This window comes from Tachysurus fulvidraco, chromosome 19 (assembly GCF_022655615.1).
Source record: "Tachysurus fulvidraco isolate hzauxx_2018 chromosome 19, HZAU_PFXX_2.0, whole genome shotgun sequence".
Lineage (NCBI taxonomy): Eukaryota > Metazoa > Chordata > Actinopteri > Siluriformes > Bagridae > Tachysurus > Tachysurus fulvidraco.
In genome coordinates this window covers 4,051,964-4,073,378 of record NC_062536.1, presented here as the reverse complement: position 1 = coordinate 4,073,378, position 21,415 = coordinate 4,051,964, and the positions used below count along the sequence as shown (strand labels likewise).

General features: G+C 38.2%; 1 protein-coding gene across 3 annotated transcripts in view; it reads right to left on the bottom strand.

Moving 5' to 3' along the window:
• Window positions 1-21,415, bottom strand: part of grm8a (glutamate receptor, metabotropic 8a) — a 209,382-nt gene that overhangs the window by 20,387 nt on the left and 167,580 nt on the right. The window lies entirely within an intron of this gene.

The following is a 21,415-nucleotide window of genomic DNA, read 5'->3' as shown; positions in this document are numbered from 1 at the left end:
ACCTTGCCATGTTTTCCCTGACCATGTTACATATTCACTGGCACCATATGCTAAGGTGTTCCTAATTTAATTCACAATTTGCTTCACTTCACAACAAATTAACTCTTGTCATTTTGTCGTTTCAGTGTAGTCAATGCTGGGGAAAAAATGACTTTGCACTTATATAATGTAAGGAGCGATACTTATCTCAGGCATTTGTCTCCCTCGACATGTTAGCCGCACAGATTTCATTTTTTTTTTTTTTTTACCTTTCTTTTAGCTTGCATTTTCCCCACTGTCCTCAATTCTGGCTTTGAAGCATCTGCTGTAAATTTCCCTCTTCACAGGGAAAGGTGCATGGGAAGAATGCCTCTGAGTGTGTGCACATCACTACCGACACCTGCCATTGTGATATGCCAGACAGGTGCTAAGCATTCAGGTGCCACTGAAAGAGACTGTCCAGCCTATTGTCCACAGAAAGGGGTACACACAGACCTTACTCCTGCAAGCATTACACGTAGCAGAGAACAATCACAAAAGCTGTGACTTTATGGATGTTAAGATTTAAAAATAGTAACTCTGCAATTTACCAGAGACACTGGACATTGTTCAGGTAATGGTTGCTTTTACTTCATACTTTAGTAATGGCCACAGTGGTCTTCTTTTCATTTTGCATTGCACACATGTTTCGTTAATGAACAACAACTAATCCTTACCTCTACATTTTCTGCAAGAATCTCACCTGGCAGAATTAGCATATTGGTGATCCATGCAAATAGTTGGTATCACATGATTTACAGTCGATTTGTCACAAAAAAAGGGTCCAGCGTAATGTGAGGGGTGTACAGTAATTGTGTTAAAAAATAATTAGTTGCCTCTATAACAGTAGAGGTTCATTCATTCACTCATTTTCTACCGCTTATCCGAACTACCTCGGGTCACGGAGTGCCAACCCATCACAGGGCACACACACACTCTCATTCACTCACACTCACACACTACGGACAATTTTCCACAGATGCCAATCGACCTACCATGCATGTCTTTGGACTGGGGGAGGAAACCGGAGTACCCGGAGGAAACCCCCGAGGGACGGGGAGAACATGCAAACTCCACGCACACAAGGCGGAGGCGGGAATCGAACCCCCAACCCTGGAGGTGTGAGGCAAACGTGTTAACCACTAAGCCACCGTGCCCCCCAACAGTAGAGGTTATTATTCTTATTCTAAGTAATTTCTATTTGTATTAACAATCAGGTTGTTTAATAATACATTTTGGCCCTTGCACCATTAGTGTTTATCTCCATCATGCTTTGGTTTTGTCTGACTGGATTTGCAATGCATTTGATTGGCAATATTTATCTCATTTTATGAGACTGAGCAAATGAGGGCTAAGGGCCTTGTTCAGGGGCCCAGCAGTGGCAGCTTTTGCACCTATTGAGCTAGCGCTGGTGCGTATTGAGCTAGCGCTGGTGCGTATTGAGCTAGCGCTGGTGCGTATTGAGCTAGCGCTGGTGCTGGTTCAAAGTTTTTTTTCTGTGAACCTTCTAAGAACCGGTTTGTCTTTCCGAGAGCCGAGTCTGACGTGACTGTACACGTGTCACGTTACACAGCAACGCTAGCGCAGCAGCGGCAAACACAAACACATCAACAATGGCGGATGTTGCTGTACAGTTCACCCTCGTGGCTTTGCGAACCTACTATCTCATCCAAAGTGTACGTGCAGCTCGATGTAGTTTATATAAACGGAGGTTGCACTCGAGAATGAGGGTAAGTACATAACATTATTTTTTATCATTAGCGCGGAAATAAAGTTAGCCTTAGCATGTAGCTACCTACTATCATGTGTGCTGATAATGTAACATATTGAGGTAAAGTAAAAGTGTATTAAACATTAGTGTACTAAAGGTACATGATCTAAACTTACTTTACTTACATTACTTACTGTAGAAATACTCCAGTAGAAGTACAGCATACTTAAGCAAACAGCATGTACAGTATTGAATCCAAAAGTATTTATTCTGCAGAAAAACGGGTCCAATCTGCCTGTTTTAGTATATATATATATATATATATATATATATATATATGATTAATATTAATTCTGCTTTAATGTGTAGTTTATGTTGCATTTTACTCCTATTGTAACTACTGTATGTACTGTTGGATAGTTCAATTAACACACATCAAAAAGTGGTACTTCTGTATTGATAAACTAAAGAACCATTGCAAATTCATGTCAAATAGTTTGTATTTATACTTTGTATTTATATCTAATGTAATATTTAATGGTAATGTGTTCAGCGTGTTATGGCTGCAGCGGTCTTCGGACAAATTACCAACAAGCTTAAAAGATTAAAAAAGGAATATAGAGACCAAAAAAAGGACCTCGGTCGAAGCGGCAGTGGTCGGCCACATCGTAAACTACATTTCGATGTTCTCGACCCTGTAATCGGCGACAGACCAACCTTCCAGGTTACCAAGGCACTGAACTCCGCAACAGTGATCCTCGAAGGAATGGCGAATCATTCGCTTGAGAAAAGTCACACTGATCCTGGTAAGTTCTATTTAACACTTCTTTTGTCTCGGGCCAACTGTTTGGCTAGATTCTAACTTCTTTGACCATTGTTTGCAATGCTGCGAGCTAGGCCATGCTAGCAGCATTATAAACAATGGTCCGAGAAGTTAATATAGGCTATGAATTATCTCTGAATGTTGTATAAGGTGTGTAGTGGACAGTAATGTTTTTTTTTTCTTTCTTAAGAATTGTCCGCCATCAAGGACGGTGACGACATTGAGTTACCACCACCATTAAGTCGCAGCTCTCCCTCACCGCCGAGTAGCAGCTCTGGAGATGCATGTCCATCTTCAGCACAGGACAAACGTGGTAAGATTTGTCACACCATATACTATACCAACACTGACATACATGTTCTCTCGGGTGCAGCAACAATGTTTAGTTAAATTCTTCATTTATCTTCAGGACCATTAAATTGATTTGATATGTATCACTCATCAAAGTAGAATACAGTACACAAGCCAAAGAGAAAGTAATGTATAGAACGACCTTAAAAGAAAAAGGTCTGAAACAATAACTGACATTCGTTTGATCATTTACAATCGAATACTTACATGATGACCTTGTGCGACCAGAATGCGATGTGAGCACAAGAAGAAGTGCAGTGATACAGTAGGATGCTATAGTTCAGTTATATAACATAATAGATTAATAGTAGACAAATCTGTCACAGATATTTTATAACTGTTTAGCAAATGCATAGTTTTTACACTAATGATCTGTCTTTTGCTATTCTTGATGCACAGGAAAAAGGAAAAGAGTCAGCATGTCAGAATTGGTGGCATATTTTGAAAAGGAAGATGAGCGGTTCTTCCAGTACTCCAAGGAAATGGAAAATGCATTGCTACAAGAAATGAGACTCATGGAGCGCATGGTGAACGCCATTGAGAAAATTGCACAATAACAAGGCTGTTTTTTTTATTTTTTTTTATTTAGAATTTACTTTTGTTAAATGCATGCCTATTGCACTTTACATTTTTGAAAAGTTTCACACAACACACGTTGTAGTTTGCTGTGCTTTTTTAAAAAAGAAATAAACACATTTTTATTATTACAAATGTCTGGTTGTGTGTCTGGTTGTGAATACAATTTCTGACAGTTTGGATGTCCTCTAACACAACTGTTACTATTACAAAAATTAGCACTGTGGTACAAAGCATTTTAATAAATCACTCCTCTGTTAAAATGCATCATTAATGCAGCTCTAGTGTCAGCCCCTTCTCTATTACCATGCCCGGGTATTGACTGAACAGGAGGCTGAATGTTTTCAGTCCTGTTTGTGTGCTCCTCAGTGAAATTATCACCATGTTCCTCACATATGTTATGGAGAACACAGCAGGTCAGTGCCATTTCCTTGCACAGTTCCAGCTTGCAGTCATTCTTTTTAGGAGGCACCTTCATTGTCATTTTAATCTCCCAAAAGACATCTCCACAACTGACTGTGCACTGCTCAGCCTGTAATTATAGGTGTGGTGTTCAGGGGTCAGTCTGCCAGTATCTGAAAAGGGCTTCATGAGCCACTTCTACATGGGGTATATGCAGGATCACCTATCAGGTAATAGCCAACATCATAGCCAGATATGGTCACTTTGGTTTGCCCTAGTAATTCCCCATCACTTAGGACCTCCAACAAACGTCACTGTTGTAGCATTCTGGCATCATGCACACTCCCTGGATAGCCAAGACAAACATCCCAGAGTAGTCCTTTGCCATCCACAACTGCTTGCAGAACAACTGAATGCCAGCACTTTACGATTAATCTTGCGGACGGTCCTCTGGTGCAATTATTGAAATGCGGGTTCCATCAATTGCACCGACACACTGTGGTACTCTCCAACGATTGTTAAAGAAAGTGGGGCATCAGGAAATCTTATGTGGTAAGGAAGCAGCATCGTGAAGACAGCACTGCAGAATTCCTGAACACAATTAAATACAGTGCTGAGGCCTGCCACAAAAAGATGGCTGATGGTCCTGCCTTCTGACCAGCAGTCCAATGCTTTAGCCATTAAGCTACCATGTTCCCAATATGGGCATAGACTGCAGACAAACATATGAAAGACTAATGTAATCTTATAAACTAATCTGGTGGCTTGAATGCAGTACATTATCATCACAATCAATATGTTTTATCATTTTGTTTTGTTCGTTTTAGTATGGAGCTGTATCATCCACTAGCAGCTGATTTTTATGGGAAAATTCATATTTAATAAGGCTGTAATCTTTGTAATGGTCTAAATATTCCCTCTTCTTTTTCTTTTGTTCTGGTCTGTCTGAAAGTAAGCCATTTTCTCATTTTTTTTTTTTCTCTCATCTGCCTCCAAGTAACTGAAGGAGACACTTCGGGTGCTAAGATCAGTAATCAATGAAGAACTTTACACTGGTGGATTTCCATGGCTCGTCATGGATTAAGGCAGTTTGTCGGCACTTTATTTAATCACTTTTTCACCCCAAAGTAGAAAGTATACAGTGGGACATCAGTGGCTTAATTCCCCTTTCTTTAAGGAGCTCAGGGATCTTAAGTGTGTTCAAATTCTCTCTGTGATTGAAGTGAGGGCTTTAATCTCATGTGATTAGGACTTAGGACCTTTTAGTAATGTACTTCTCAACCATATCTCTCTGGGAGCAGTATAGGAATCAATGCAGACGGGCAGCTTCATTCATGGTTTCCAATTTTTTTAAGTGGCTTGTGTCTATAATGGCCTACATCATTACCTCAGAAAACCAAACATGGTAAAGGGGAAAGTATCCCTGAAAAAAAAAAGTTAAACCTATAGTTTCGAAATCTGTTGCTTGTGTAATTAGTATTTAGATTGCACATTGTGAGCTTAGACAAAGCTTCTACTTTAGTGTCTCCTCAAAATGCATTTTATATAAAAACAGTGGGTAACATCCCCAATGCACATACATCTAGGGGGCATATTACCGTGTAATCACTTGACACAACTGTCAGTGCCATCTGGCATGGCTCTATACTCCAGGAAGAATTCAGACCCAGCCTTGCTTTATAATATATCATTCTATAATTATAATAATAAGACAGCTTGCTAAAGTTCTAAATATAATTATTAGTAAAAAATTGAAAGCTACAGAATGTTCACATGTATTGGACTATATAGATTAAGAAATAACTGTATTTAATGCATTTATTTTTGCTAATTGTTCGTCTCAGCATTTTTATTTGAGATGATCCAATCCAGCAGTAATGAAATGATTCAATTATAAAGCAAGAAGTACAAAACCTTTTCCAGTGAAGACATATTTATTTGTCAAATATGGTGTTTTAAAAAAAAATCTTTTATATACAGTTAAACTTGCTTTGATGACCTGATAATGACAGCTTTAATTACATGATAGGTCATTATATATATATATATATATATATATATATATATATATATATATATATATATATATATATATATATATATACTGAATAGTAAACTTTTAACTTTCCATTTCACAGAAATTTAACGAACCCATACTGAAACTCTGTGATCCCTTAGTGATAGTTAGTAGTATGAATGCTTTATATCCAGTGTTATAAACATTGCTCTTTTAACTTTTATTCAATCAGAGTGTAAGTGGTTGACAATGCACCACTACTGCCTTAATGGACGTTCTGAGGTTTACTCTAAATAACCTGCCGATGTAAAACACTTCATATAAAGTTGCAGCAGTTCTGGCTGTCTGTCAGCACAAACAAACAAACTACACATGAATGGCCCAATAAAAACAATCAGGGACTGACTAGGATTAAACATTAGATAAAATCTTAGATAAACATCTATTTGAAAACTAATTCTGGATCATTTCTGAAAGGAGAGTGTAAAGTTTTTTTTCATGAAAGTGATGGATGTTAATTAACTGTTCTAGACTGTTAAAGTAATTAGTTTGTCTTAAAATATCAATGGAGCATCAAATTTATTCATATTTATTTATCTAATGGTTATTTTATTTAAATACATTATGTCATGCACATATGTATGCATAGGGAACTTAACATATATTATTCTAAATGTATAATTTATTACCTTTTTAAATTAAGGGCCTAAAAACCATTCATTCAGTTGACATACTGTTTAGTTCTAGAACAATTCCCCGCAATTGTTTGTCTGGCAGGATGTTGAAGCAGTAAACCCAAGTAAGCTGCTCTTTAAACCATGTCTCACAGCATCATTAATGTTCTCATCTAGATATTAATAAAGACAATAATAAATAAACATAAAATAACTCATTCAGAAAAATTTCAGGCTCAGTCTATCCATAATAATAACTGATGATGTTGATGTTTCTATGATGTTACGTGACCTAGACATGAATGTCACCTCACAAGTTTTCACAGAAGCCTTACATAAGTCCTCCAGCAACACTTTATCAAAGATTCATGCAATGCTTATAAATGTGTTATGAAGGACAGATATAGTTACACATCAAATAAACTATAAATTATGCATATAAAGTACAAATATTGTGAAAATGCAGGAAATTGTGTTGTACTGTATAAGAGAGAGGAAAGGTTACAGCCTTGTGATACCTCAGTGTCCTTGGTCACACATACTTGTACCTTTACCAGACACCAGAAGTGTGAACAGACTCCAGGATAAAAGTTTTTGGTCTGGTCAAGTGAGTAAAATTTAAAGTCTTAAAAACTGGAGTGAAGTGGGACCGCTGAGGAAGGTGGCAGCAAAATTCTGTAGCTCTGTATACCCACCAAAACTTTCAATTCATTTAAGAATATCCACTCTATATTTTTGATCAGAACTAACGTCCCTTGTGAGGTAAAAAGCTTAATTAAAAAAGGTCCTTAAGATTCCTGACAGACAGACAGACCACAAGCCGTACAAATACACCTTATCCACCCTCTTCTTATAATGTAAGAAGGCTAATTCATCTGATGTGGCTAAACTCTTCAGACACCACCCCTAGTTACAGCTACACCCTTAGATGCCAATAAGGCTTCCGACAAGGTTGAGTGGGGCTTCTTGGTAAAATCTCGGGTTTGGTCATAATTTTTAAGTGGATTAGTTTATTATATAAAAATCCTAAAGCTGCTAGTGGCATAACTTCCTTATGTTTTACAATCTCATGAGGTACTTGGGGACCTAAAAAAGGTACTAAAGGTCCCCTTTATTATTCACAATAGTTTTAGAACCTTTGGCCATTATAATCAGGGCGGACCCAAACATTATGGCAGTAAATTGGGTGAAGAAGGGGATGGAACACAAGATAATTTACAGATGATGTTTTATTATTGTCATGGGGAAGCTTTCAGTTCTCTAACAATGTGCCAGGATACAAAATAAACTGGGAGAAATCTGAGGCTATCTAGAACATGTCTTTCTCAAAGAGAGATCCAATTTGGCTTTAAATTGATTCCAACTTGTAGGAAGTACCTTGAGGTTAAACTAATGCACAATTTGAAAGATATAATGGTGTTGAGTTATGAGCCACTGATGTCAAATAATCTGGATAAATGGGAAAAGCTGAAATTCTCTCAGTGGGGTAAAGTGAATATTGTCAAAATGGTTATTGCTTCACATTTCAATTATACATCTATGATGATACCTATGAACATTCAAGACCTTTAAGACATAGGACAAAATTGTCAAGGACATTCTGTGGGAAGGCAAGAGACCCCAGATTAAAATGAGCAAGTTGATTTCCCCAAGTGACAACGTTGTCAACATTGGAGCTGAATTTAAGGATCAAGTTCTGAGATCAAAATAAAACAGAAACTGGCCTCACCATTTCATCCCAATAATATTCTCACACAATCATCTGACACTAAATGGGACTCAAATCCAGTGATATTACACTCAACACATATCTGCACAAAAATTCATAAACTGTGTAAGACATCGCATTATAGACATTCATATGTATCACTTTGGAAAAATCCTGAAATTTGTATCGCTAAGACAGAGGTGTTTTGGAGAAAATAGCAGATAAATTCTGTGAAAATAGAATTTTTCTGTCATCCTGAATACAATGTGGTGAGCCGAGGAAATGTTGGAAGATCTGCAGATTAGACATTGTGTCAAAAGAAAATGTAATACATGTGATAAGCCTGTGTACGCAAGTTAAGCTGCTATGTGAAGCTCAGGATGCTTCTACGTTTTACAAAATAATGCTTAGTGTGACTGCAGATACTGCAGATCTGGGGATTAATATTCATGATAAATACTGGTTGGACATCTTATCTAATGTGGGTAAGAATATAAGAGAAGCTAGGGGAAAATTTATTCATTACAAAATAGTACATCGATATTATTATACATCTCTACTTCTCAGGAAGGGAATAACTGAAAATAATTTATGTTGGAAATGTAAGGAATAAGAGGGTACTTTTCTACATATTATTTGGGAATGTCCTTTAGTTTACCCTTTCTTATTACCCTTAAAATTTTGAGAGTACTTAAAAAGTGGTTGGACTTTTACCTGTGAAACTATAACTAAGCCTTCTTGGAGATACGTCAGTGGGACCAAACATAGCAAAATATGCGTTTATCCTTATTAAGATTGGTTATATCACAACTGCCAAGATGATTTTCACAAATGGAAATGCCCCCAAATCAAAGATCTGAAAGACTGGATTAATAAAATGATAGAAATTGCTTCAAAAAAAGAAAAGAAAAGAAAAGAAAAGGCGGGATCATTTTTAGCATATTAAAATGGTGTGAATTAACAAGGCTGCTCGGCAATTGTTTAATTTTCTTGTTGTGAGAATAGTTGCATAAAACAATCTTTTCTGGTAATGTTATAGACTACCTATAAAGAGCACATTGTTCTTTGTCTCTCTCTCTCTCACACACACACACACACACACACACACAGACACACTCTTGTCCCTAATCATAATTAGCCTTACCACAGATGGCCCTGCCATAATCATTCTTTATGTTACCAACCATGGGAACTAAGGGAAGTATAGGTTCACTTCCCTGATAAGATATGACTTCATTGGGGTAACCGAGAGGTCACTTAAACACAGATGCACACACACACACCAACACACACACCCACCACACCCTCCCTCTTCTTGTACGACTATATATTCCTGCTTTTCCTAATAAACTTTGGAACTTCTCTTTGAAAGACTGACGCGTCTGTGTTCCATTGAGACTTCCCCAAGGCCTTGTGGAGAACAGAAACCGAGCAGAGGAACGAGAGGCTGAATTTTAGGTTATCCTGCCCAGGCGGCAGATGAAAGAGGGTTAACCTGTCCAAGCGACGGATGACAATTCCTTACACTTGTGCTCTTGTTTTGTTTCACAAAGATGACTAGTGGTTGGATATATAATTGATTGTAAAAGTGCACATTGATTACTGTGGTATACTAGGTTTTTATTCTTCTTCTTAATAACTCAATTTAAAACTAAGCCATTGTGCCCCCCTAAATTGAAAATTATTATTATTTTTTTTAATAATAATCTTTTGATTAACTTGATGCATGGAACATTGAAAAGAGGATTCATCTATGCATATTGTATTCTTTAAGTAATGTAAGAAGAATTGGCCATGAATCATTCTTGTAAAGAATTGTGGATGAAGCTAGCTAGCAGCTAGCAAAGGGTAGTGTCACCTTGTCACAGGACCAGGTGACTTAGGTCAATCTGAGGTTGAGGATCTGTACATCATCCCCGTGTCCCTGTAACAGATTCTCTGGTTTCATCCCACATTCCTAAGCCTTTAGTTATGAGTGTGTGTTCATTGGTGTCCTACAATTAACATCCAGGGTGTCTTCACAACTCATGATCATAATTTCTGATGATAGACTCGAAATCCATCATGACCCTGACCAGGATAAAGTGGTTACTGACAGTGAGAAAGTAAACATACAATGGAATTGTAATACAACTTCTGCTAGTATACCTCTGTGGGGTATTCAAGAACGAGAGCTAATAAACATGTAACAGGTCAGTCCAGGCTCAGTGTATTCATGGAATTCCAGGGTTTACTTATTTCTGCTTATTTAATTTAATTTAGTATTTACCAATAAAGTTTTGTTATGTATTCAGCCCTAGCTGTTAAAGTGAGATGGTAGCGAAGTTAGGGAAAAAACTGGCAGATGTTAAAAAGCAAAGAATTTGTGTGAAATTTTTATTTTTGCTTGATAAATCTGTGTGTAAGGATGGGGCAGCAGAATCCAAGTTTTATCTAATCCAATGGCAAACAATCCAAAACAACATGCACACTCGTAAACGTAGAAACCAGGCAAAGAGATCGTAAACCAAAACAGTAGTCCGTGAGGCAATCGAAACAGACAAGGGCAAGGCTAACAGCCAACAATCCAATAAACAGAACAATAGGTCGTATATATGATTAAGCTAAAAACAAACAAACTAGCTTGTTATGCAGCAGATTTGTCGATACTTCACATGGATGGGAGCGTGAACCTAAAAGTAAAAAACCAGTGGTGAAACTCCTGTAACCCGGAAGTTAGAACACTGGTGAGGGAGCTAACGCCAGTGTTCTCACACTGCTATTGAAGCTGTCACTATATACTAAGGAAGATTTTTCAAGTACATCCTGGAAAAGGCAAAATACATATACAAAATCACACAAAGACAGCGATGATCATGGTTTTTGTTCATGTTATGTTCTACCTTGACAGACCATTAATCAGTGAGTTTACACTGTGTCTGGAAAGTGTGTCGGGAAAGCATCAGGGAAAAAAGCACTGGGACAATCACACGTGCACACACACACACACACACACACACACACACACACACACACACACACACACACACACACACACACAGAGAGAGAGAGAGAGAGAGAGAGAGAGAGAGAGAGAGAGAGAGAGAGAGAGAGAGAGAGAGAGAGAGAGAGATCTTTTCCCATCTAGTCTTATGTTTAATTTTGGGAACAAAAATAATACGTGATATGTGGAGAATATGGTAGATGTGAAGGAATAATTATGTTGTTTCTGGTTAAAAATTCAAAAGAATGCGATCAGCAATTTCTACATGTGTGATTTCACCTGACTAATTATTTTGGTTTTGGAGAAGCACCATAATGTGCTGGATGTGCTGGTGCTCTTTAACATCTGCTATGAGGGTCGATGAACAAAAATCAACCATATAAATACCACACACATTCACACTGTATGATGTCACTAGGGACACTGACTCATATACTACAAAGCCTGCCACCTGTATGTTTCACTCACACACACACACACACACACACACACACACAAACACACACACACACACACACACACACACACACACACACACACACACACACACACACACACACACTCACACACACACACACACACACACACACACACACACACACACACACACACACACACACACACACACACACACACACACACACGTTTGTTGCCAGAGTACCTCCAATTAGCTTTGTTTGTTCAAACAAAATTGATAATGATTACTGCAGGTTTAATCATTCACTGTGAAGTCTTTCCAAGCATTATTCTTTTGTTCGTTTTTGCCATGTTTGACCCTTTGCCCATATATTTGGTTTGTTCTGTGGATTAAACTCTGGCTTGTCTGCACTGTCATTTCCTGTGTTCCTGACTATTGCCAACTTTGGTCTGAATTGTAATTTTGTTTTGCATGATTGGATTTTCTGTTACAGCATCTATGTGCATGGATCCTACAGTATCTCTCTCTCTTTCTGTATGAGTTACATCAATGGAAATTATAGAATCATAGGAACTGTTGTTGACTTGTCATTAGAACATCCAATACACTAATTGAGATCACTATCAATTTTAATGACATTTATGGTTATTAATTGCTCAAAACAACAACAACAACAACAACAACAGCATTAGCATTGCCATGTTTGCAATTGCTTTGTGGCTCAGAGACGACTCAGAGAGGTTGTTAGGATCACTATGCTGGAGGATTACTCAGAATAATGTCCACAATGCAAAACTTCAAATTCAGAGAACAGTCAAAAGGCCAGGCAAAGATCGATACACAATAAGGCACCATATTTCCAAAATCCAGAGGGCAATCAACATGAGTAAACAAAGAAACAAGGCAAGGGGCATTCACAAGGCAAAGAGATGATGTCTCAGTGAGATTCTGCAAGGCTTCTCCATAGGTGCGATTATCCATGTACTACATTATATATTGAGGAAACTGGAAAGGAACATGACAAAAGAAGTCAAATCGAATTCTAAAGAAGGTGGCATGGTGGTGAAATATCCTGGGCAGATGGTACAGTCTTTGACTTTAAGCTAACTTTATCAGTTAGCTTGCAGTTAACTTTTCAGATAAAAGACAGAACTCCACTTTTCCTGTACTCATTTGCACATTTTACTGTGAATGTTTATTTTTTAAATGGACCACTTTTCGGACTTCGTTTTTTTTTTTTTTTTCAAAACTATTGGAGCAGCAAATTAGTTCTTTTGTATTTGCAATACACTGAAGCCCTTTGTTTCACCTGTGAAGACTGCATTAGTTATTATTATATTAATTATTGTTTGTTGTGTATATAGCATCCCAGCCGATCAAAACAAATGCTAGCTTATAAATGTATTTTGTTGGTGTACATGTTATTGTTTTTTTAAAAACCTAGACCAGCCACTATTTAATATTCATAATTAGTCATTATTCGTAGTATGAAATATTTATTGTTTATAATAGCACACATGTCCAGGGTCAGTTCTGTCAGTGTTGTGCTAGTTACTAAGAAATAGTAACTAGTTACCGTTACTTTTTTAAAGAAATAATGAGCATATTTCCACTTAGAGAAACTAGTCTTGCTCTCGCCTTGACTCGCCATTACTGCCGCACATACTTGAATAAACGGAAACACGCCTACAATGCGGCGTCAGGTTGTCATCCACCGATCCTACAATGCGTCGCTGCTGTAAACAGGTTAGGCTGTAGGCTACACTTTAGCCAAAATTATATTAATTTAAATTAGTATATTTAAATAAATTAATTAATTTAAAAAGTAACGGACAAACGCACCACATGGTAACGGTAACGGAGTTACTTTATTTAAAAAGTAATGCGTTACAGTATTAGTTACTGTCAAAAGTAACTGCGTTACAGTAACGCGTTACTGCTCAACACTGAGTTCTGTTGAGACCTTTTCCAAATCTACTGAAGATCAATGGCTAAACATATTACCCAACCATCTTGAGTATCAACATTTGGCAATGTACCATGTCATCAGTGTTTATATTGCTGAATGCTTCATAGCAAACTATGTTGGTAGATGTTAAAATATTCACACCTGCACCAAAATTTTGCTTTAATGTTTAAACATGTCCTATGCTGTATTGTCACTTCAATTAATCAAAGACTGTCTGTTGAGACTGACGTTTAAATATCGTCAGGAAATGCACACAGTCCAGTTGAGTTAACTAATTGCAATCTGTTTTTTTGGAACTGACAAATCAGCAGGTCTGTGATTTGGCAGATTCATCTGAGAGTCCGATCGAGTTTTGGCTTCTTTCAAGACCCCTTCCTGGAACAGACCCTGATTTCATCAGTTTCTGTTTCATTAACATTTTGGCCAGAGATCCTCATTAGCTGCTTACTATTCTACTCTCTTAATCAATCAGCCACTTTTTGTGGTGGCACAGAAGTTGCCTTAGGAATGTAGATTAGCTGTGCAGTGGTGAGTGGAAATAATCCACTCCGTTCAATGTGACAGTTATACAGAGGAGGTTTAATTCCACCAGTAGAGCCGAAAAGAGCTTTGGGCAAGTAATGACACAAAAATGACCATTATCATTGCACCATTAAAGGTAAACCCACCCTGAATTACTTATGTATTAATATTTATAATTACTATATGGTATTCAGTGGATTCTGTGGAAAAAATAATAATCCAATGATGACCTTCTACTATATCTGACTCCAACACCACAATGACTTGACTAGCTCAGTCGAGCAGGGCTTAAAATAATGAAGACGAATTAAATGCAGATGCAAGGTTTAATTTGCCATGAGCACTGGTTACAAGAATTGAACTACTCAAATGGACAATCCAACAACCTTTGAATCGAAAATGAAAACCTCTTCAAAACACAGTCCTTTTTCTTATCTTTATATCCTGATAATCAAATATGAGTAACATTTTTGTATGAACAGAATGTATTTTGCCAGTTATTTTTGTGTGTAAGAATGTACTCATGTCTAACTCCTGATCATGTTTATGTAGAAGCCCCAAGTGATAGAAAAGTGCAAAAACAAGGGAAACGTGATTATTAGAAGCTTCTATTCAACTTGTAATTTTAGTTGATCTCTGCCAGCATCTTGCACCACTTTTCAAGAGGCCAGCATAATGCAGCACTGACATTTCTGTGCACACTCAAATCTATTCTGCTCTCAGGATCTTAGCCATGGGCACACTTCAGTGAGAAATTGGAGACAGGTCTGGCATTTCCCAAGCAGGAGTTGAATAATCTCTTACATGCCTCCATATCAATCACATAACACAAAACAGCAAAACACAATAATAATGCAAGATTTCAAGCTATCACAGGTTTTACAAATGTAGTAGTGGCAATAGATTTCACACACCTTACAATCACAAAGTGGTTTAAAATATTTGTGATTTAGAGGCATTACTTTATGTAAGAATGTGTGGCTGTGGAAGTGCATGACAAATTAGGACGTTTACAAATTCATCACCGTCCATTAAATAGCAATTTTCTAGAGCATGCTTGCAGTTCTTTCTCTTGACCTCTGAAATCTTTCATGATATGTTATTGAGTTATTACTAAGGTAATGTTCGGTGTTCCACAAGGTTCTGTTTTTGGCCCATTGCTTTTCTCCTTATATATGCTATCCCTCGATGCAATTATTTGTAAACATAGTATTGGCTTCCACTGTTATGCTGATGACTTGCAGCTATATGTTTCAGCTAAGTCAGATGTAAGACACCGGCTTAATAAGAGTGAAGAATGTGTGGTGGATGCTTCCTAACTTCATTCTGCTTGACTCTAACAAGACAGACGTGCATTTACTAGGTCCACAGGCAGACAGAAATAAGCTTTCCGATTACAAAGTAACTCTGGATGGTCTTTCTGTTTCATCATGTGCAGCAGCAAAAGACCTTGGTGTGTTTTTAGACTCCATTCTCACATTTGAAGCTCATATAAATAATATCATAAGGATAGACGGGTAGCCTTCTTTTATCTCAGAAATATTGCTAAGATAAGAATTATGTTTTTACATGATGCAGAAACCCCTCCTTGAACCGCCACCTTATTGTGGTGGAGGGGTTTGCATGCTGAATGATCCTAGGAGCTATGTTGTCTGGGGCTTTCTGCGCCTGGTAGGGTCTCCCAACTCAAACAGGTCCTGGGTGACAGGAAAGTCTACTCCGATCTACTGGGGGACATCAATGCTCACGTGGGCAGTGACAGTGGTGGAGAGCTCCTGCCTCAAGTCGAGGAGTTTAAGTATCTTGGGGTCTTGTTCACGAGTTAGGGAAGGATGGAGCGGGAGATCGACAGGTGGTGAAGAAAGAGCTGAGCCGCAAAGGCGAAGCTCTCTATTTACCAGTCAATCTACGTTCCTTCCCTCACCTATGGTCATGAGCTTTGGGTCATGACCAAAAGGACAAGATCCTGGATACAGGCAGCCGAAATGAGTTTCCTCCGCAGGGTGGCTGGGCGCTCCCTTAGAGATAGGGTGAGGAGCTCGGTCACTCGGGAGGAGCTCAGAGTAGAGCCGCTGCTCCTCCACATTGAGAGGAGTCAGTTGAGGTGGCTCGGGCATCTGTTTTGGATGCCTCCTGGACGCCTCCCTGGGGAGGAGTTCCAGGTATATCCAACCGGGAGGAGGCCCCGGGGAAGACCTAGAACACGCTGGAGGGACACAGCAGCTAGAGTTCTACCTATAACCAGAAGACATGAATGCATCACTCTTATCCACACTGCACTGACTGTCAATCAAATTTCACATTGAGTATAAAATATTATTACTGAACTTTAAAGCACTTAATGGTCTCGATCTTTTTTTTTTTATGATCTATCACACCTAGTTCGATCAAAAGGCTATTTGTTAGTACATAAAGTACAAAATGCTACAGCAGGTGGCAGAGCTTATCTTACAAAGCCCCACAGTTATGGAAAGCCTAACAGTTAGTGTTAGGGACTCAGACAGTGTTTAAGACAGGCTGAAACACATTTGTTTAATCTAGCTTTTTTTTTAAATAGTTTTTCTTATTTAAAGGAGCAAATCTGGATGTTTCATGGGCATAGAGTTTGGTGACTTGGGATGTCTGGATGCTGTTGCCTTACCACCCTCACAAGTTGCTCAGGTTTGCTAATTGTAGAGTGGTGGGACACTTTACGACCCAGGAAGCCCTCATGTTTTTGTCACCTTCTGGTTCTCTTTTTTAGTTATGCTGTCATTGCTAGTCTTACCAGAGTCCCTGTCTGCACTTTGCACATCATTTACATTGTTCATCACATAATTACAATCATACCAAGTAGGTAACTATTGTATCTATAGTCTGTCACATCTTTGAACCACTGTTGTGTCAGTCAGCTCTATGTTTCGGTCTTCCTCAGTGATTATTTAAAGACTTTGGCAGGAAGAAATTAGTGATGTTCTGTGGTGAACTCAGAATTTGAGCTCCCCCTTTAGTTCACTTGACTACAAACAGTTTTTTTCTTGCCACCATTGCCACCAGCTTGCTCATTAGGGATAGATGTTATACTGTATATACAGTAGGGTAGATATACAGTATAATAACTTAATTTCAAATGTTAAATGTTTTTATTTATTTTATTCTTTTTCTATATTCCTGCAAAGCTGCTTTGAGACAATGTGAACTGTTAAATGTGCTATACAAATAAATAAATAAATTGTATTAAATTGAGTTCCATTGTTAGTTACTCATCTCTGTCATCCACTGTATCTGTTGTCCAGTGTGATGCTCATCTCTCAATTACATTAATCACATCAACTTTCTGTTTGGTGACTCTGTGTGGGTTTGTGGCTACATTGTGGTTCTCCCAGTTTACCACAATCTCCCAATGATCCACTATCATACAAACAGTGGCCTGCTTTTCATCACTATAATCATCATTTGGATCCATAACATCTGTAATGTACTCACTACCTTCAAGAGAGCAAAGGTTATTTCTATTCCCCCGAGAAGCCTGCTCTGGATCTCTCAGACATCAGCAACTACAGGCCAATATCACTTCTCTCTTTTCTTTCTAATATCATTGATTGTGCTTTTTACAGTCATCTGTCTTTCTACCTCTCACAGAACAACCTCCATGATCCCAACCAGCCTGACTACAGAGCGGCAAAATTCTGCCCTTGGTGGTCACTTAGGAACTAAATACTGCTAGACCAGCCGAAATATCATCCTCCTTTATCCTTATTGACCTTTTGGCAGCGTTTGACACAATCAACCACTTGTCCAAACTCAAGAGTCTTGGAATATATGGAGCTGCAAGGCAAAGTTTTGCTTACTACCTGGATGGTCGCTCATGTTGGGTAACATGGAAGGGATCGACATCTGGTCCACATAGACACATTCCACTGGTGTCCCACAAGGCTTAGTCCCACATCTTCTTTATTCCCTATATTCTCTCAATAATAGCACCACTGCTATTCATACCAGGTGGTTCATCCTCAGGTCAGGATCTCCCTGGACAACTCGTTAATCAATTTCAGCCAGTGTTTGCAACCTTGGAGTAACCATGGGCAATCAACTGTCCGTTTCCTCACACACTGCTAATTTGATATGCTCATGTCGATATTTCCCTTTTACAACATCGGAAAAATATTGCCATTTTTTTCCACACAGGCCACTCAGATGCTTGTTCTCTCTCTTGTACTGCAACTCACTCTAGGTCTACCTCTGAGCAAAATTCAACCTCTACAAATGATCCAAAACCAGCTTGCTTTCAACCTTCCCAAGTTCTTACATACCACCCTACTGCTGCTCTCCCTTCACTGACATCCAGTTGCTGCACAAAAACACTGATGCTTGTTTACAGAGACAAAAAATAGAACTAGCACCCTCTTACCTCAGAGCTCTTATCACTCCCTGCACTGCTTCATTCTCTTTCAGATCCTATAGCACTGCCAATCTATACCAATCCCACCATTTCTCAGGGTACAAAGTACATATGCATCAAGACTCTTCTTTGTTCTGGCACCTAGATGGTGGAATAAACTTCCCATTGATGTCGGAAAAGCAGAGTAAGTGGCTGTCTTCAAACGACATATGAAGATGCACCTCTTCCTGAAATACCTAAACTAGCCCTTAGTTTTCCTCATTTGTTTTAAAAAAAAAAAAGTGCTATATTGCCTTTTCACAGGGTTTTAGATTCATAGTATCCTTTGAGTGAAACCTAGGGCACTACTATTGACGTATTCATTGATGGAGACTTCAAAGCACTTTTGTACATCAGTCTGGATAAAGGCATCTGCCAAATGCCATAAATGTGAATATAATTGTAAATTGAGCTTCTCTCTATTTCCTCAGTGCGTCTAGGTTACGTCCGATAGCCAATATATGAAATAGCATATATACCTGTGACCTAACACAGATGAGTAGCTTCTCTATATACTGTTGCTGGTTGCTATCGAGTCTCCTCAGGCTCTCTTTTCCTGGTTGGGATGCACGTTATTTGGTTCTATTATACACAGCTTTGGCTATGAGTGACTATTGAGCCATGTAGCAGGATTTACTTGAGGACAAGGATGAACACCAGCAGTGTATCTGTTGCCGCAGCATTGACTGGTCCCTGTGCTCTAAAATCCTTTATGTACAAGATGAAATCTCAGCAGTTTGCTATTTGTACAGCAAGTTTTACTTGGGCTTTTGTCCTCGGCATGATAGTCGTCAGTAATGTGATAAAGCTTTTTTTTTAAAGCAAATAATTTTTGGGTCTTTCCAGGTTTTCTCCTGTTTTCATTCCATTCTCTCTCTCTCTCTCTCTCTCTCTCTCTCTCTCTCTCTCTCTCTCTCTCTCTCTCTCTCTCACACACACACACACACACACACACACCACACAAATGCTTAGCTTACTGCTCAGAAGATGGTGAGGACAGGGAGAAATTCACCATCACCCTCATTCTGGGGACATGAGCTAGGAATATGGATGGGATGCCAGTACATCACAGGACACCATAGCAATTAGCTGGACTGGCAATTTATCACCACCAGTCCACTTTCTAGCATGTTTCTTAGACAGTGTCATAAAACTGGAAAACTCTGAGGAACACAGATACAGTGACCGGCGCTCTGGTTGGAGCCGGTCTGCTCAAGCTGTGAGGACTCATCATGTTGCATCCCATAGATTGTGTGTGTATTTTCAAAATATACACAAGTTCATATTTAAATGAAAAATGTAAAATACAATATTAGGTTTATAACTTCCTGTTGTTGGCATATGTTACCATACATTCAACAGGCTGTGTGGATTAAATAATGTATTTATACCATATATAACATCACATGAGGAGCAAAAGTGATGAGGTGTAAGTGTTTGAGGTGTGTGTGTATTTCTTCTGTTTAAGCCTATTTTTCTAGTTCATTTTTCACTGTTTTTTTTTTTTCTCAAAGTTCCTAAAACATATTTGAAGGCCTTCCAGCTATTAATCACTGTCCTCATCTCGGTGCTTTTCCCTCATCCTGTTTTCTCTCACTCCCACTCCCTTTTTTTTTTCTTCTGAGCATTTCCAGCCTAAGGTTCTCTCCTAGTCTCTGGTTAAATCTGCATTGCAGTAGCAGCATTTGTATCTGATCTTAGTGTCCTGTCATCTAACGGGAAGTCATCAAGGAGCTCTCTTTATTAGCAGAAGAATCCAAGCTGTGCTGATAGACCACCACAATCACTCATGCTGCCTCATTAGACAGGTAGAGAAATCTTACATGGTTAAAAAAAGCAGGAACTGCATACATTTCTTTTTTTGTACAAAGAAAAATAATAAAATTAGCAAAACTATCGGTATATTTCACTTGTTAATATAACAATTTGTTGCAGTTCTGCTCCCATATCACTGATGGCAAAGTCCAGCCTCTGCACGTCTGCCATATTATAAATGATTTAAAAAAAGGTAATCCAGGCATTTATTTCCCAGCTAGGCAGTAATAAATTGAAAATCAATTAAAATTAGAGTTTTATATAAAAGAAGATTGCGAGAAAAGGTCTATATATGGGTCCGAACTACTCTGCAAGAAAAACAAACTCAGTTCGACTCACATTCATTAAACTATCCTCCTTAAAACTTGTTTTTGCGCTCGCTTTGTGAGTATGTTTATTTAAATTGCTTCAATGCCTCATTAAGATGGCAGAACGTTGAAATCACTGGTGGGATGTGGGGTTATTTTATAATAATACTTCACGATATATAAATGTAAGACTTCTACATAAAACACTGTGGATTATTGTTATGTTTCATGATTGCTGCATTCTCTTTGCATAATGTTTGTTGGTTGTTGTTGTTCTGAAACATTTTAGTCCAGATGTATTTAAAACAGCAGAAGACTGTGATTTTCTATAATCAGTGAAAAGTAGCTGTGCCATAGAGGGGGTCCTACACACCTGTTTTGTTTTTTCATTACATATATATTGATTTCAAGTAACTGCTTAGCAGCACTTACAAAAATGACGATGTGTCCAACCGTGAAGAGGTGATGAAATATGTAGGAAGAGAACGGTTAAAACAATAAAACATCTGATTAAAAAATAAATAAATAAATAAATAAAAGTGTGAAAAAATAAAGCAAAAATCAGAGTAATCGAGACTTGTGAGCTCAGAGAGATAAATGAACAACACCAGTCCAACAAAACTGAAACAATTTTTTTTGTCACCTCATGAATGATAAAGATGAAGTACATCATAAAGAAAAGAGCGTTCTTATTATCTTC